Genomic DNA, 6,163 nt, shown 5'->3' on the forward strand with positions numbered 1-6,163 from the left:
ACACTTAGGAAAAAACTGCATCTGTTAACCGTGGCGGGTCATATCGCTGGCTTAAAAGAAGCCATGCTTTGTGAAATTTCTGGATCATTCATAATAGAGTTAAATAAATTAATTGCTCATGATATCCACGGCGGCTTAAATAACCCGACACAATTAACCATATATCATTAGATCCTTTCATAAGCCGCCATCTTGAAGACTGAACTGAAATTTTTCTCCGGCTTAAATTTGAACCGGAAACTTTATTTTGTCATAGGCTTCCATCTTTCACAATGCCACCTAAGGCTCCCAAAGCACCCATCACCTGCAACTATGTTAGATCCAACGTCACCGACAGCATCTTAGCTGACTTCATGAAAACGGGTTATCTCCCAAAGAAAGAGGTCATGTCCTATCGTGCTCCTGACCTGTCAGAAGAGAGGCCTCAACCCAAGGATGGGGAAGTTGTCATATTTACTGATCACATGAACCGGGGCTTTGCTCCTCCCGGCTCAAAAATCTTCAGAGATGTCCTGCACTTCTTTGACCTGCGACCTCAAGACATCGGACCCAATTCCGTGTCAAACATCTGCAACTTCCAAGTGTTCTGTGAGGTGTACCTCGGAGAAGAACCCAGCTTGCTGCTCTTTAGGGAGTTATTTTACCTGAACCGCCAGAATGAATGTGCCAACGGGCCTACCTTGGAACTTGGCGGAATTTCAATCCAATGACGGAGAGATTGTCTTTTTCCTTATGCTGAGCCACCAAGCCACCCGAAAGATTGGAACCAGACATGGTTCTACTGCCAGGACACTTCTCCGGCTGACGAGAACCCTCTGCCCGGCTTTCGCGCCCTGCGTCTGGAATCAAATCACCCCTTGCCAATTATCTCAAGCTGAACGTCAATCACTTACACCCACCATCAACAAAATCAAAGCTCTTCTGGGGAACGGCTTGAATGGTATTGATCTGGTCCGGGTCTGGGTTGCCTGGCGGGTGATTCCTTTAAGCCGCCGCCCCGGCTTGATGTGTGATTACACAGGCCAGAAAGATGATCCCCTATGACACAGTCCAGACGACTTACCTGAGGACGTCATTGATGATACAACCAAGTCGCTTCTGAACGAGAGCCTGGCAGATTGCGGGAGAGTGGGCTTAAGCCCTTTTTGCAAGACTAACCCGGCTCCAGCGGTAAACCATTGACCTGAATGCTTCTCCTTCCATTTTAACGATTTTGTCTTAACTTACTAACCTTTGTTGTATTTTACAGGCTAATGATAAATTCTGGAAGGTCAAGTATGACCACGAAGCTGCCAAGAAAGCCAGAAAAGTTAAAAAAGCCGCCAGGAAAGCCGCCCCCCGTAAGAAGGGGAGTAAACCTAGCGCCTCGGACCTGCTTCGTCTGGAAGACACCTCCGAGTCAGAGGTAGCTCTTGACTCTTTAGGCTCCTTTTTTAACCATCTTATTGACACGGATTATCAGCAGGAGGACACTGGAACAAGTCATGAAGTGAATGAAGAGGTAACTATAATTTCATCCGACTCCGAGCCTTTGCCGAGACGGAAAGTTCCAAGAGTAACCCGGAAAGTAAGATTTTCACATCCTTTAGCTTATCAAGATCCTCAATTTCTTTTGAAGCGACAGAATTATGAGAGCCGGAGGCAGACCCGGACCAGCAAAGACGCAGACCTCTCCTCCGGCTTACCCGAAGCAACAAGGAAGCGCCGGACTGAGGTTATCTCCGACTTATATCCTTTTCATCCTTTGGCGGGCGTCACTCGTCAACCACTCAATTCTTCTGATTCAAACTACCAGGGAACTTCACCTTCCTCCGGCGACTCAATGCAGTCTAGCTTGCCGGCCTTCAAGACCGCACCCGGGTAATGATGATCAGCTTACTTTGTGCTTATCTTACTCATGTTTTTGCACTAACTCTTTGACTTTCAGTGTACAAGTAAAGCCCAGCAAGAGGGCGAAGAAAAATAAGCCGGCCGAAGAGCCGGTCCTGACTGAGCCTGAAGCTTCTGCTCATGAGCCGCCGTCTGCACCAGCTCCTGAAACCACCACTGCTCCATCTGATGAACAAGTTATGGAAGGTTCGGATAACCCGAAGATCCCCAGCCCGGCTCATCCAGATGATCCGGACGTTGTAATCACCCGGACAGAGTTTGTCGAACCAGGAAGACCCACCGTGTTAGCTAGATGCTCTGCCAAGGAAGAGCTTCTGGAACGCCGCAGGGCCAGGCTGGACATCACTGACTATGCCAATCTGAGCATTGGAGATATTGTCTCTGGCTATGTTAATCAAGTGCACAACAGCCGGGACCTGGAAATTGACATGGTGAAGCAAATACAGCAAAAATCTGAGGTATGACTCTCTTGCTTACTCCATAGTTATCCTTACCATGCCAGCCCCCAAGTCTATGACTTATGATAGAATATGTTGTAGACTTTAATACCGGCTTCATAATCACTGCAAGAAAACCGGCTTACCTGGTAACACTCAAGGGCCGGCTTAAACAGCATAGTTGACCCGGTTCTTTCCTTACTTTAATCAAGTAATTGAGCACACATTAGCCCCCAAGTGCCAAGTACCTTTGCCTGCAAAGTGCTTGGGACTTAATGTTGCATTATAATCACCCTAACTGTAACCCGGAATTTGTACAGGCCGCCTGTAAGAAATTTGAATCGGAAATCTCTGATCTAAAGAACCGGCTGAAGACTCAGGAAAGTGAGACCCAAAAGGCCAATTCCAAATTTGAATTCAGTGTATCTGCACAAGAGAAACTGAAGAAAAAGTTTGAAGCAGAAAGAAAAGCCTGGGCGGATGAGAAAACTGCCTTGCTCAGCCGGGCCGAACAAGCGGAGGCCGCTCTTACTGAAAGAACCGCCGAACTTTCTGGCTTAAAACGCCATATATCTCAGATGGTCTCCGCAATCTTCGGTACGTTACTCTGTAAGTTTCTAACTAGTTTACATCGTTCATTTCCCATAAATATCAGCATTGCCATCAGCTCACCTGACTTTGTAATGCAGGTCCCAGAAGTTCCAATCTCAATCAGAACGTGCTGACCAAGCTGAAGGCGGTTTATACCTTGGTAGAACAACTTTACACCGGGTCACAGCGTGCCTTAGCCGTTGTGGCTCTGTCAAATGAGGTTCCCACTCACCTGGCAGATGTACTCAGGCGGCTTGCCGTACTTCCTCAACGCTTCCAAGAGTTGAGACGGGCTTCTGCAAGAGCCCGAGCTATAGCCGCTCTGAGCCGGGCCAAGGCGTTTCTACCGGAGCTAGACCTGGCCGACATCGCTCTTGGATACCCCAGCTTGAAGGAAGACGGCACCCCCTTTGACCAGAAAGACTTCGCCGCCTGTGTGAAGAGCGTGCGCCCGGTGGCCACCTTGATTGGTAATGATACAGACCTTACCAAGTATCAACCGGGCTATGACGCGGAGAATCAGAGGATCCCAACACCACGCTATGAAGCAGTCAGCCTGATTCCTCCGACTCGTAAGCATACCTTCGCCCCTGAAGTTGACCCGGCCGGGTTAATTGATGATGAGGCTCAATTTGAAGCCTTGAGTGGCATTGACTGGAATCATCAACCTTCCAGGTCATGGACACAGCCGGAGGAGCGGAGAGGGATGACCCGGAAACCTCAGGCCAACAACGCCCTTGATCTCGCAGGCGGCTCATATGATGTCTTAAAAGACGATGCCTCACTTTTTGGACTCAGGGAGTCATGTAATAGAGTAGGACAAACACCTAATTTTGTCGTGCCATCGCGCATGTGCGTAATGCTCAACATTGTTTAAGCTGCCCTTTTTATATTCTTCCGGGTTATGCTTGATCCTCTGTTTTCCTTATGTTTAAAGAGCTGTCCTCAATTACCCTGCATAGAAAAACAAATCACAAGTCTCTAGGCAGCTTACTGCATGGAGAGTCACCTATTTCACATATAACCCGGAATATGAATCAAGGTCATAATAAACTGGCCCTCAATTATATCTTCGAGATAACCATAACAACATACCTGCGAGCCTTCAAATATACTTCCGGTTTATATAACCCGAATAATGAGGTTGAGAACTCCAGCTCACCAGCACTTATAATACTTATTATGTGCCATCAACATTATTAATCAAGGTTAAGCCGGTGGAATTAGAACCACCCTTGAATACTTTTGATATGATCAAAAGAACTTGTTTGCAACAAAAAGATGTCAAAAATTTGGAGGCTTCTGATTCGAATACGACCAGAGAACCGTCCCAAAGGGGTTAAGCTAAGATTCGAATACGATCATATAGCCCTCAGTGGCTTTGGCGTTGCCGATCAAGAGGGTACCGACAGCTATGTTCTCTTTTGTTCGAATACGACCTATGCTTGAACAGGAAGCCCCCAAATGACCTTGAGAGTTGTTTAACGACGCTGATTCGAATACGATCCACGTCGGTTCCCAAAGGGGGTTGAGCTATGATTCAAATATGATCAAGAAAAACTCCCCAATGAGCTCGGCAACATGCCAATCAAGTGGGTATCGACAGCTATGTTCTCTTTGGTTCGAATACGACCTATGTTTGAACAGGAAGCCCCCAAGTGATCATATTTTTAACGGCTAGATTCGAATACGATCATAAGCCGGATCAACCTCCAAGTGACCATGTAATATTATAATGAAAATAACAATGATACATTTACCTTTGGAGGAAAAAAGGACAGAGGTCCTGCTTTATCATTTATCACAATATATACATGGCTATAGAAATATATACATTATGAGAGCCGGTGGCTCAAGTGTAATAAGGCCGAAGCTGAGCTATGTTCCACGGCCAGCGGGTCTCCTCCTCCGACTTACATGAATCTTTGTGCTCCCGAACATCGATAAGGTAATATGACCCGTTGTGCAAGTTCTTGCTGACCACAAAGGGCCCTTCCCAAGGCGGGGATAACTTGTGTGCGTCTGTTTGATCCTGGATGAGCCGGAGCACCAAATCACCTTCCTGAAAGACCCTGGACTTAACCCGGCGGCTTTGATAGCGACGCAGGTCTTGTTGGTAAATCGCCGAGCGAGCTTCTGCCATGTCACGCTGTTCGTCCAACAAGTCAAGAGCATCTTGACGCGCTCTCTCATTATCCGCCCGACGTAAGCCGCCACTCGAGGCGAATCATGACGGATGTCGCTATGAGGACCGCCTCAGCTCCATAAACCATAAAGAAAGGCGTGTAACCCGTAGACCTGTTAGGAGTAGTATTGATGCTCCATAATACGGAGGGTAACTCCTCCACCCAACAACCCGGCGTCCGTTGCAAAGGGACCAAAAGCCGGGGCTTGATGCCCTTCAAATTTTCCTGATTGGCTCTCTCAGCTTGACCATTGGATTGAGGGTGAGCCACTGATGAAACATCAAGCCGAATATGCTCTCGTTGACAAAACTCCTCCATGGCGCCTTTAGACAGATTGGTACCATTGTCAGTTATAATGTTGTGTGGAAAACCAAAGCGAAATATCACCTTTTTCATGAACTGAACCGCCGTGGCTGCGTCACACTTACTAACAGGCTCTGCCTCAACCCACTTTGTGAACTTGTCAACCGCCACCAAGAAGTGGGTCTTCTTATCTTTGGACCTTTTGAAAGGCCCAACCATATCAAGCCCCCAGACTGCAAACGGCCAAGTGATTGGAATCATCCTCAACTCTTGAGCCGTCACGTGAGCACGTCTTGAGAACTTCTGACAATCGTCACATTTACTGACTAAGTCTTCTGCGTCAGCATGAGCCGTCAGCCAATAAAAACCATGACGAAAAGCCTTGGCCACAAGGGATTTTGAGCCGGCATGATGGCCACAATCCCCCTCATGAATCTCACGTAAAATTGCTTGACCTTCCTCAGAGGAAATACAACGCTGAAAAGTTCCAGTGACACTGCGATGATGCAACTCGCCATTGATAATTATCATTGGCTTAGACCGCCGGGTTATTTGTCTGGCCAAAGTTTCATCCTCAGGCAATTCTCCCCGGGTCATGTAAGCTAAGTATGGCACTGTCCAATCTGGGATAACATGGAGAGCCGCCACCAACTGTGCTTCTGGGTCAGGAACAGCCAAGTCTTCCTCTGTAGGCAACTTGACAGAAGGGTTATGTAGAATATCCAAGAAAGTATTAGGCGGCCCCGGCTTTCACTG

The 6,163-nt window shown here is 47.5% G+C and overlaps 1 long non-coding RNA gene across 1 annotated transcript; it reads left to right on the plus strand.

Moving 5' to 3' along the window:
* Positions 1-1,202: 1,202 nt before the first annotated feature.
* Positions 1,203-1,715, plus strand: LOC141039300 (uncharacterized). Its single transcript, XR_012200231.1, has 3 exons — positions 1,203-1,405; positions 1,466-1,501; positions 1,625-1,715. It is a non-coding gene; the product is annotated as an uncharacterized lncRNA (long non-coding RNA).
* The last annotated feature ends 4,448 nt before the right edge of the window (positions 1,716-6,163 follow it).

The sequence above is a fragment of the Aegilops tauschii genome, chromosome 1, assembly GCF_002575655.3.
Source record: "Aegilops tauschii subsp. strangulata cultivar AL8/78 chromosome 1, Aet v6.0, whole genome shotgun sequence".
Classification (NCBI taxonomy): Eukaryota; Viridiplantae; Streptophyta; class Magnoliopsida; order Poales; family Poaceae; genus Aegilops; species Aegilops tauschii.